Below are 12852 nucleotides of genomic sequence, written 5' to 3' on the forward strand. Positions count from 1 at the left end.
AGTAGCCCACCGGGCTAAACTTCCTCTAAAGATTCCACCAACCACGGCCCTGCCCTAGCCCTGAACTCGTACCTTTCTCCAGTTACTCTGAGCTCACCTTGTCCAAGAACCCCACTTCCTGCTTCTTTGCCCCTAATCCCATTAAACTGCTGACCCCAACTTTCCTTCCTGGTGTCCATGTTAGTTGATATTGTTAGTGGTTCTTCTCAGGACCTGTATCCCACCCCCTCCCCCAAATCTGCCATCATCAACCCTCTCCTCAAAAAACCAACCCTTGAGCCCACAGTCCCCTGCGAACTACTGCCCCATCTCCAACCACCCTTTCCTCTCAAGTCTTTGACCATGCTGTTGCCTTCCAAATCCATGCCCATCTTTCCCAGAACTCCATGTTTGAATCCCTCCACAGTTTCTGCGCTGCCACAGTACTGAAAAAGTTTTTACCAAAGTCACAAATGACATCTTATGTGTCTATGACAGATAAATTGTCCCTTCTCGACCTGCCTGCAGCCATTGATTAATCACACCATCTTCCTCCAACACCTCTCAACTATCATCCAGTTAAGTGGGATTGCACTCACCTGGTTTCAATCTTATCTACCTACTTTTAGCCAAAGTATCACTTGCAATGGTTTGTCTTCCTGCTCCCACACCGTTACCTCTGGAGTCCTTCGAGGATCTATCCTTGACCACGACTATTTCTCATGTACATGCTGCCCCTCAGCGACATCATCTGAAAACACCTAATTAGTTTTCACCTGTACGCTGATGATAGCTTATTAGATTGAGACCTGAATGAGCGGGTTGTCTTATGAGGAAAGGTGGGACAGACTGGGCTTGTTTTCACTGGAGTTTAGAGGAGCAAAACTTGATTGAAGTTTATAAGATCCTGAACGGTCTTGACAAGGTGGATGTGGAAAGGATGTTTCCTCTTATGGGAGTCCAGAACTAGGGGGCACTGTTTTAAAATTAGGGGTTGCCCTTTTAGGACAGAGATGAGAATTTTTTTCTCAGAGGGTTGTGCAACTTTGGAACCCTTTGCCTCAGAAGGTGGCGGAGGCAGGGTCATTGAATAATTTTAAGGTGGGGGTAGATTCTTGTTGGGCATGAGAATCAAAGGTTATTGGGGGTACATGGGAGTGTGAAATTCAAGGCACAAACAAATCAGCCTTGATCTTATTGAATGGCAGAGCAGGTTGGAGGGGCCGAATGGCCTACTTCTGCTCCTAATGACACCCAACACTATCTCACCACCACCTCTCAACTCCTGCACTGTTTCTAAACTAACTGCTTGTCCAACATCCAGTTCTGGATGAGCAGAAATTTCCTCCAATTAATTGATTTGGATTTTGATTTAGAGATACAGCATTGAAACAGGCCCTTCGGCCCACCGAGTCTGTGCCGACCATTAACCACCCATTTATACTAATCCTACATTAATTGCCATATTCCTATCACATCCTCACCTGTCCCTATATTCCCCTACCACCTACCTATACTAGGGGAAATTTATAATGGCCAATTTACCTATCAACCTGCAAGTCTTTTGGCTTGTGGGAGGAAACCGGAGCACCCGGAGAAAACCCACGCAGACACAGGGAGAACTTGCAAACTCCACACAGGCAGTACCCGGAATCGAACCCGGGTCCCTGGAGCTGTGAGGCTGCGGTGCTAACCACTGCACCACTGCATTAAATATTGGGAAAACTGAAACCATTAACTTTGGTCCCCACCATGAATTCCAATCCTGAGCCACTGGCTTTGTCCATCTCGCTGGCAACTGTTTGAAGCTGAATCAGATTGTTTGAAGAAGCCTTGGTGTTATATTTAACCCCGAGATGAGCTTCTGATCACATACCCGTGCTATTGTTAAGGCTGTCTATTTCCATCTCTAACACCACCTGAATCTGTCCCTGCCTAAGCTCATCTGCTGTAAAAACCATCATCCATTCCTTTGTTACCTCCAGACTTGACTATTCCAACGCACTCCTGGCTGGTCTCCTGCATTCTACCCTCCATAAACTTGAGGTCATCCAAAACTCTGCTGCCCGCCTCCTTATACCAAATACCCTACATCCATCTCCCCTGTGCTTACTGACCTGCGGTAGCTGTTTGTCAAGCAAACCCTCAATTTTAAAATTCTCATCCTTCTTTTCAAAACACTCTATGGCCAAGCCCTTCCCTATCTCTGTAATCTCCCCCAGCCCCACGACCCACCGAGATATCTGCGCTCATCTAATTTTGACCTCCTGAACATCTCTGATTTAATTGTTCCACCATTGGTGGTTGTGCCTTCAGCTGCCTGGGTCCTGGCCTCTAACATTTCCTCCCTAAACCTCTCTACCTCGCTTTCTTCCTTTAAGACGCTCCTTAAAAGCTACCTCTTTGACCATGCTTTTGGCCATCCGCCCTACTATCTCCTTATGTGGCTCAGTGTCAAATTTTGCTTTATAATGCTCCTGCAAAGCACCTTGGGACATTTTATGATGTTAGAGGTGCTATATAAATACAAATTGTTGTCGTTATAAGGGCTGCTAACCCATTACCTGCTTCCTTCTGCGAAGCGCCATTGTAGGTTGGAAACTCACTATCACTAAATTAAGCTTAGTCTGCAAAACCAGGCAGGGTCAGCTTGCCATTTCAATTCTCCACCCTGCTCTCATGCCCACATTTCTGTCCTTGGCCTGCGGCAGTGTTCTAATGGACATCCATGCAAGCTCGAGGAACAGCACCTCATCTTCGGATTGAGCACTCTACAGCCTTTTGGACTCAACATTGAGTTCAACAATTTCAAAGCATGACTGGCTTTTTTTTAATTATTTTATTTTATTACTTTTTTAACCACGTGCCTGCCTTAAACTTGTTTTTCATGTTTGTGCTTTTGGACAGAGCTGTTCATTATTCTGCCATTAACCCTCTCTCTGGACGAATGCTTTATCTTTCACTACAACTATGAGCACTCCCTTTGCCTTTGTTCCATGACATCTTTGTCATTTAATCTCTCCTGCCCTCTGCCCTATCACACACCTTCCCTTTTCTTCTCCTTACCACCCCCGCCCCCCCCCCCACCACCACGCCCGGGCCAACCCCCTTCACATGCTCAAAACTCATTATATTTCTAATCTTTGCCAGTTCTGATGAAAGGTCACAGACCTGAAACGTGAACTCTGTTTTTCTCTCTCCTCAGATGCTGCCAGACCTGCTGAGTATTTCCAGCACTTTCTGTTTTTATTAGGGTCAGCACACTATTGGGTGGAGAATCTACCCTATGGTCTCTTGTCGAGTGAAAGCAGGAAGTGGTATAGAAGGTGAGGTGTTAGTCTCAGCCCCTGGAATTCTAGGGCACTAACATTTTAAATATCATGTCTTTACTTTAAAAATTTGCCCAAAGCAAACTTTCATTACTGTTAGGACTCCCAGTATAGCATAGCCACAGATTCCACTGGACAGGGGCATAAGACCTCCCCACGTCGTAAGTCAACTGGAACTATCTTCCAACTAAACGGTGGATGGAATACATTTCCAGTCCTACCACAGCCTGTGTTTCTAAAGCTCCCCCAAGAATTAAGGATTCTGCAACCTATTTGTCAATCTCTTTCAATTGTTTGACCTTGACAATGTTAGCAGTCTCCTGTTGAACAGTAATGGATAGTATTTACTTTCCAACTGTCCAAGGATACAGTTCAGGTATTTGAGACTCTGGTCTGTTAAGAATTTGTGTTTTGTTGAGGGGAGGGTGGGTGGGGGAAATTGATTTAATTTGGTTTGAAACTGCAACATCAGTATTGCATGATTAGTGAACTTTTTTCAATTGCATTTATATAGCACCTTTCACAACCTCAGGATATCCCAAAGTGCTTTACAGCCAATGAAATACTTTTGATGCATAATCCCTGTTGTACTAAGGAAACACAGCAGAGGAAGATCCCACAAACAATGTTGAAATGAATGATCAGATCATCTGTTTTAGAGTTGGTTGAGGGATACATATTGGACAGGACACCCGGGAGAACTCCCTTCCTCTTCCAATATTGCAATGGGTCCTTTAACGTCCACCTGAGAAGGCAAACTGCTTAACTTTTCATCCACAAGTCTGATCAGTGTAATGCCAGATTTATTGAGGTTATACACTGAAGTGTGGTACTGAACCATACACATTCAATCCCTCTGACAATTGACCTGTTTTTACTGGTCAGGACCACTGCCTAATCTTGAGGGGGCCCATCTGCACACCTGAACTTCCATTAGGTCTGAAAGGCAATGCTTTATAAGGGTTGCATTCAATGCTATGAAATGAAGGAATAGATCTCAAGCCTTCCAATGCTCAGGTGGATGTGAAGAGAAGGAAATTCTCCCGATGCCTTGGCCAACATTCCATCCTCGGCCAACACAACGAAGAACAGATTATCTTTTAATTTATCTTACTTACCAGTTGAAGGACCCTGACCTATGCTAATTATTCCCACATAGCAGCAGCACTTTGGTTATCCTGAGGATGTGATAAGGTGCTAAATAAATATAAGTTCTTTTTTTCTTTCAGAAGAAGAATACAATGAACACCTTTCCTCCATCAGTATTCTTTTTACTCTGACTGAGCATAAATTACTCAATTGCTGTCTGTGAGCATGCCCACTCATGCCTGCCAGAGGGATGAATCGTTTCGGTAAGCTATTCTCAGACTCATTTTAACATTGTGTTGTGAACTTAATTTCCATCATAATGCTCTTGTCTTAAGATAACTGATCGTTACTGTGACAGATCCGCCTTGTACCATCCTGCATTCAAACTTGAGGTCATTCGGCCCATCGTGCCTGTGCTGGCACTTGGAAAGAGCTACCCAATTAATTCCATCCCCTGCTCCATTCCCATAGACCTGCATATTTTTTCCTTTACGATATTTAATTACCTTTTGAAAGTTATTATTGAATCTGATTCAGTCACCATAGGATCATAGTAACTCCCTGCATAAAACTAATTCTCTTCATCTTCCCCTATACTAATTATCTTAAATCTGTTTCCCTAGCTTACCAAATCGCCTGCCTGTGGAAACAGTTTCTCTTTATTTTCTCTCCCAAAACCCTACAGAATTTTGAACACCTCTATTAAGTTTTCTCTTAGCCTTCTCTGCTCTAAGTAGAACAATTCCAGCTTCACTGCTCTCTCCATAGAACTGAAGTCCTCCATCTTTGGTACCATTCTAGTAAATCTCTGCACACTCTGCAAGGTTTTGACATCATTCTTAAAGTATGACACCCAGAAAGGGACAGAATATTCCATCGGAGGCCTAGTCAATAATTTGTTCTTTTACGACCCTGTTTCATTGAGTACCACACTACCAAAAAAAATCCTTTATAAGATGTGAAACCCAATCCTGGGGAAAATATACAAAGAATGCTTATTTGCAGTCACTACTAGGGTGGAAAAATTTATAATACATCCCTGGTTGCTTGTTTACTTCAACGAAGTCCCAGGGTGTAAAACTCTGGCAGGTAGTTTTCAGTTCCAGTTTAAGAGCAACATGCTGAATCCCCCACTATTAATATCCTGGGGGTTACCATTGACCAGAAACTGAACTGGAGCAGCCACACACATATATATACTGTAGTTACAAGAGCAGGTCAGAGGCTGGGAATTCTGTGGCAGGTGACCCACCTCCTGATTCCCCATTGCCTGTCCACCATCTACAAGGCTGAAGAAAATTACAATCACCAGGGAAGTGATACTGAACAAATTGTTGGAGCTGTGGGCTGACAAGTTCCCAGGTCCTGACAGACCTCATCCTAGGGTCTTAAAAGAAGTGGCTAGTAAGACAGTTGATGCGTTGGTTTTAATTTCCCAAAATTCCCTATATTCAGGGAAGGTTCCGCTGGACTGGAAAATAGCGAATGTAACTCCTTTATTCAACAAGGGAGGGAGACAGAAAGAAGGTAACTACAGACCAGTTAGCTTAACATCTGTCTTAGGGAAAATGTTAGAAGCTATTATTAAAGACGTTATAACAGGGCACTTAGAGAAATTCAAGGTAATCAGGCAAAGTCAACATGGTTTTATTAAAGGGAAATCATGTTTAACCAATTTATTGGAGTTCTTTGAGGGAGTTACATGCGCTGTGGACGAAGGGGCACCGGTGGATGTATTGTACTTAGATTTCCAGAAGGCATTTGATAAGGTGCCACATCAAAGGTTATTTCAGAAAATAAAAGCTCATGGTGTAGGGGGTAACATATTGGCATGGATAGAAGATTGGCTAGCTAACAGGAAACAGAGAGTAGGCATAAATGGGTCATTTTTCTGGTTGGCAAGATGTAACGAGTGGTGTACCACAGGGATCTGTGCTGGGGCCTCAACTTTTTACAATTTATATAAATGACTTAGATGAAGGGACTGAAGGTATGGTTGCTAAATTTGCTGATGACACAAAGCTAGGTAGGAAAGTAGGTTGTGAAGAGGACATAAGGAGACTACAAAGGGATATAGATAGGTTAAGTGAGTGGGCAAAAATCTGGCAGATGGAGTATAATGTGGGAAAATGTGAAGTTATCCATTTTGGCAGGAAGAGTAACAAAGAAGCATATTATCTAAATGGTGAGAGATTGCAGAGCTCTGAGATGCAGAGGGATCCGGATGTCCTAGTGCATGAATCACAAAAAGGTTAGTATGCAGGTACAGCAAGTAATTAGGAAAGCTACTCGAATGTTGTCATTTATCATGAGGGAAATTGAATACAAAAGAAGGGAGGTTATGCTTCAGCTATACAGGGCATTGGTGAGACCACATCTGGAGTACTATGTACAGTATTGGGCTCCTTATTTAAGGAAGGATATAAATGCATTGGAAGCAGTTCAGAGAAGGTTTACTAGACTGATACCTGGAATGGGCGGGTTGTCTTATGAGGAAAGATTGGACAGGCTAGGCTTGTATCTGCTGGAATTTAGAAGAGTAAGAGGCAACTTGATTGAAACATATAAGATCCTGAGGGGTCTTTACAGGGTGGATATGGAAAGGATGTTTCCCCTTGTGGGAGAATCTAGAACTAGGGGTCACTGTTTAAAAATAAGGGGTCCTCCATTTAAGACAGAGATGAGGAGAATTTTTTTTCTCTCAGAGGGTTGTGAGTCTTTGGAATTCTCTTCCTCAAAAGGCAGTGGAAGCAGAGTCTTTGAATATTTTTAAGGCAGAGGTAGATAGATTCTTGATAAGCAAGGGAGTGAAAGGTTATTGGGGGTAGGTGGTAATGTGGAGTAATCAGTTCAGCCATGAACTTATTGAATGGTGGAGCAGGCTCGAGGGGCCAAGTGGCCTACTCCTGCTCCCAATTCGTATGTTCATATGTTTGTACGTCAATAGTGTGATGGAATACTGTCCACTAGCCTGGATGTTTGCAGCCACAACAACACTCAAGAAGCTCGATGCCATCCAGGACAAAGCAGCCCACTTGATCAGCACCTCATCCACCACTTTAAGTATTCACTCCCTCCACCACCAACGCAGCAATATGTACCATATACAAGATGCAGAGCAGCAACTCGCCAAGGCTCCTTTGGCAACACCTTCAAAACCTGTGACTTCGTCCACCGAGAAGGACAAGGGCAGCAAATGCATGGGAACACCACCATCTGCAAGTTCGCCTCAAAGCAACACACCATCCTGACTTGGAACTATATCGCCGTTCCTTCACTGTCGCTGGTTCAAAATCCTGAAACTCCCTCCCTAACAGCACTGTGGGTGTACCCGCATAGATGGACTGCAGCAGTTCAAGAAGGCAACTCACCACCACCTTCTCAAGGGCAATTAGGGATGGGCAACAAATGCTGGCCTTGCCAGCGATGCCCACATCCCGTGAAATTAATAATCAAAAAAAAGCGCCATGGGTGAACTGTAGCTTATGTCTCCCATGTGCAATATCTCAACTTGAAAGTCTACGAAAGAATCTTTATATATAGTTAAAGTATAGTTGTTCCAGCTAAAGGAAATATTGGCTGCCAACAGGTGTACCAAGTGGCCTACTGTAACAGAGTATATAACGCCTTGTGGATAGATTCATGTTTAATTGTATATGTATTGTGTGAATTAATATCTTGCTGCTTTTTTTAGCCTGTACACAATGGTCAATACACAATCAGGGAACTCCTCTTTGCTGACGATGCTGCAGTAACATCCCACACTGAAGAGTGTCTGCAGACACTCTTCAGCATGATTGCGGCTGCCTACAACGAATTTGGCCTAACCATCAGCCTCAAGAAAACGAATATCATGGGGCAGGGCGTCAGAAATGCTCCATCCATCAATATCGGTGACCACGCTCTGGAAGTGGTTCAAGAGTTCACCTACCTAGGCTCAACTATCACCAGTAACCTGTCTCTCGATGCAGAAATGAACAAGCGCATGGGAACGGCGTCCGCTGCTATGTCCAGACTGGCCAAGAGAGTGTGGGAAAATGGCGCACTGACACGGAACACAAAAATCTGAGTGTATCAAGCCTATGACCTCAGTACCTTGCTCTACGGCAACGAGGCCTGGACAACGTATGTCAGCCAAGAGCGACGTCTCAATTCATTCCATCTTCGCTGCCTCCGGAGAATCCTTGGCATCAGGTGGCAGGACCGTATCTCCAACGCAGACGTCCTTGAGACGGCCAACATCCCCAGCATATACACACTACTGAGCCAACGGCACTTGAGATGGCTTGGCCATGTGAGCCGCATGACAGATGGCAGGATCCCCAAGGACGCATTGTACAGCGAGCTCGCCACTGGTATGAGACCCACCGGCCGTCCATGTCTCCGCTTTAAAGACGTCTGCAAACGTGACATGAAGTCCTGTGACATTGATCACAAGTCGTGGGAGTCAGTTGCCAGCGATCGCCAGAGCCGGCGGACAGCCGTAAAGGCGGGGCTAAAGAGTGGTGAGTCGAAAAGACTTAGCAGTTGGCAGGAAAAAAGACAGAAGCGCAAGGGGAGAGCCAACTGTGTAACAGCCCCGACAACTAATTTTATCTGCAGCACCTATGGAAGAGTCTGTCACTCTAGTATTGGCCTTTATAGCCACTCCAGGCGCTGCTTCACAAACCACTGACCACCTCCAGGCACTTACCCATTGTCTCTCGAGACAAGGAGGCCAAAGAAGACACAGTGGTCTGAGAGAATGTGGTGGGTGTGTTCTCCACTAAGTGAGTTACAGCAATTAGAGATGAATTGCAAGTTCTATATAAATGCAATTTTATCTTTCAATTGTAAATCGGGCACGCTAATACATATATAACAGAGAATAAAGATCATAAGGGTAATAAAAGCAAAATACTGCAGATGCTGGAAATCTGAAATAAAAACAAGAAATGCTGGAAATACTCAGCAGGTCTGGCAGCATCTGTGGAGAGAGAAGCAGAGTTAATGTTTCAGGTCAGTGACGCTTCATCAGAAGTTTGAAATAGTTCTCACCAACCTGAGTTTCCAACCTTGAACAAGTCACCCTGTTGGCCAATCAAATGGGGAACAGGCAGTTACCCCACTGAGACAGAGAGTGATTGATGTACTGCTGTCACATGGCTGTTGGTAGCTGGTCTCATAATTGCAGAGCCCAGGAAATGAGTCCAGTGCCAGTCTCTCAATGTGGGCAATGTGTGGAACAAGCTCACTGTCGGTACAATGTGGAGAAATATAGGAATGGGAGTAGGTCATTTAGTCCCTTGAGCCTTTTCGGCAGAGCCTTTGCCCCATATGCCTTAATACCTTTGGGAAAAAAAATATCTATCGATCTGAGTTTTAAAATTCACAATTGATCTCGAATCAATTGCCATTTGCAGAAGAGAGTTCAAAACTTCATCCACCCTTTGTGAAGAAGTGTTTCCTAATTTTAAAAGTTCTAATATTTAGACTAAGCACGCTAGTCCTAGACTCCCCAACAAATGGAAGTAATTTCTCTCTATCTACCCTATCAGTTCCCATTAATATGTTGGAAATTTCAATCAAATCACTCCATAACCTTCCAACTTCCAGGGAATACAACCTTTGATTATTTTATCTCTCTCCGCAGCTTAACCCTTGGATCCAGGTAACATTCCAGTAAATCCATGCTGTGGTCCATCCAAGGCTAATATATCCTTCCTCGAACTGCTCACAGTACTCCAGGTATGGGCTGACCAAGGCTTTGCATAGCTGAAGCATAACTCCTACTCCTTTGTATTCTGGGACTCTAGATATAAAGGCCAGCATTCCATTAGCCTTTTTGATTATTTTATATACTTGTTGATGAGATTTTAATGATGTATGTACCTGGACCCCCAAGTCTCTTTGGACCTCCACTCTTTCTAGCTTTTCGCTATTTAGAAGGTACCTTACTCTCTCCTTTTTGGTCCAAAGTGGATGACCTCACATTTGCCTACATTGAAATCCATTCGCCATAGTTTTGACTGTTCAATTAATCTATCAATATCTCTCTGTAATTCTACGCTTCCATGTACACTTCTTACAATGCTGCCTATTTGAATGCTGAAACTCCAAGGCATAAAATGGGTTATATGCTCATGCTGACTAATACCATTACTGTGATGTACCATTCTGTCCCTCCCAATCTCTTCAATCACCTTCAGCCCTGGAACTTCCCCTCCCCCAGATCTGTGTTCTGCCAATCCTGGCCTTTTGAGCATTCCTGATTTTAATCACTCCACCACTGGCGGCTATGCCTTCAGCTACCTAAGGTCCTAAACCTGGAATTCCCTCCCTATATCTCTCCACCTTTCTTCCTTTAAGACGTTCTTTAAAAGCTGCCTCTTTGACCAATCATTTGGTCATCTGGCCTAATATCTCCTTCTGTGGCCTGGTGTTAAATTTAAATTTGTTCCATAATGCTCCTGTAAAAAAGCATTTGGGGCATTTTATTTCATTAAAGCTGCTATATAAATGCAAGTTCTTGTTGTTGCAATGTCTCATTACTGTAAAAGTTGCTGCTGGCTGACATTTCCACTAGGTGGCGATGCTCTAAAATATCGCTCACCTTGCAATCAGATCTCAGAATTTCCTTTTGTGCTCAGTCAAGTTTAAAAATACCTGAACAAATAAATTCAACCATTTTTATTTCTTTTTATTTAGAGATACAGCACTGAAACAGGCCCTTCGGCCCACCGAGTCTGTGCTGACCTCTTTTCTTCTCTTTTGGGCCTCCTTATCTCGAGAGACAATGGATACGCGCCTGGAGGTGGTCAGTGGTTTGTGAAGCAGCGCCTGGAGTGGCTATAAAGGCCAATTCTGGAGTGACAGGCTCTTCCACAGGTGCTGCAGAGAAATTTGTTTGTTGGGGCTGTTGCACAGTTGGCTCTCCCCTTGCGCCTCTGTCTTTTTTCCTGCCAACTACTAAGTCTCTTCGACTCGCCACAATTTAGCCCTGTCTTTATGGCTGCCCGCCAGCTCTGGCGAATGCTGGCAACTGACTCCCACGACTTGTGATCAATGTCACACGATTTCATGTCGCGTTTGCAGACGTCTTTATAACGGAGACATGGACGGCCGGTGGGTCTGATACCAGTGGCGAGCTCGCTGTACAATGTGTCTTTGGGGATCCTGCCATCTTCCATGCGGCTCACATGGCCAAGCCATCTCAAGCGCCGCTGACTCAGTAGTGTGTATAAGCTGGGGATGTTGGCCGCTTCAAGGACTTCTGTGTTGGAGATATAGTCCTGCCACCTGATGCCAAGTATTCTCCGAAGGCAGCGAAGATGGAATGAATTGAGACGTCGCTCTTGGCTGGCATACGTTGTCCAGGCCTCGCTGCCGTAGAGCAAGGTACTGAGGACACGTCTGAGGACTGCTGACCATCAGCCACCCATTTATACTAATCCTACATTAATCCCATATTCCCTACCACATCCCCACCTTCCCACATTTCTCCTACCTATACTAGGGGCAATTTATAATGGCCAATTTACCTATCAACCTGCAAGTCTTTGGCATTTCTTTCACCTGTCTCCACGCATACTTCCGCCTTTACTTCTTTTCATGCTCAAGAATGGTGCTAAAAGCGTTTGCCTTGGCTCAGCGGCAATCTCACCTCTGAGGCAAAAGGTTGTAGTTTCAAGCCTCGAGCCAGAGACTCGAGCACGTAATCTAGGCTGACACTCCAACGCAGTGCTGAGGGAGTGACGCACATTCGGAGGTGCCATCTTTCAGATGAGACTGTTTGTGGGAGCTTGCTGTGTACAAAGCGGCTGCCCCGTTTCCCACATTGTAACAGTGGCAACAGTGAGCACACTGCAAAAGTACTTCATTGGCTGTAAACAATTTGGGTAACCCAGACAATGTGAAATATGATATACAGATGCAAGTTCTTTCTTAGCAAAATCTCAGATCCGGGTCTGAACAGGGACTATTAACACATAAGGCAGTGCATTTACCAACATACCACTGGGAAGGATTTTCTGGACTGGTTTTACGTTTTCACCAGACTTCAACTTCTGCCTTGACTGCGGGAAACCTGTCAGTGTTACAGGCAGTCCCCATATTTCTCAGCACTGCCCCCTGTGGGTGAGCTACAGTGAAACCTGGCTAGAATCTCTGCCAATTGGAGCTACAGGGCTCCGTCTAATTGGACTTCACTCCTAAATGGAGCTGTTTACATCTGAGCAACTACAGACTATGATTAACTTAAGTTAACCAGCGTTCGCCAGAGCTGGCGGGCAGCCATAAAGGCGGGTCTAAAGTGTGGCGAGTCGAAGAGACTTAGCAGTTGGCAGGAAAAAAGACAGAGGCGCAAGGGGAGAGCCAACTGTGTAACAGCCCCGACAAACAAATTTTTCTGCAGCACCTGTGGAAGAGCCTGTCACTCTAGAATTGGCCTTTATAGCCACTCCAGGCGCTGCTCCAC

Source organism: Heterodontus francisci, chromosome 40, assembly GCF_036365525.1.
Source record: "Heterodontus francisci isolate sHetFra1 chromosome 40, sHetFra1.hap1, whole genome shotgun sequence".
NCBI lineage: Eukaryota > Metazoa > Chordata > Chondrichthyes > Heterodontiformes > Heterodontidae > Heterodontus > Heterodontus francisci.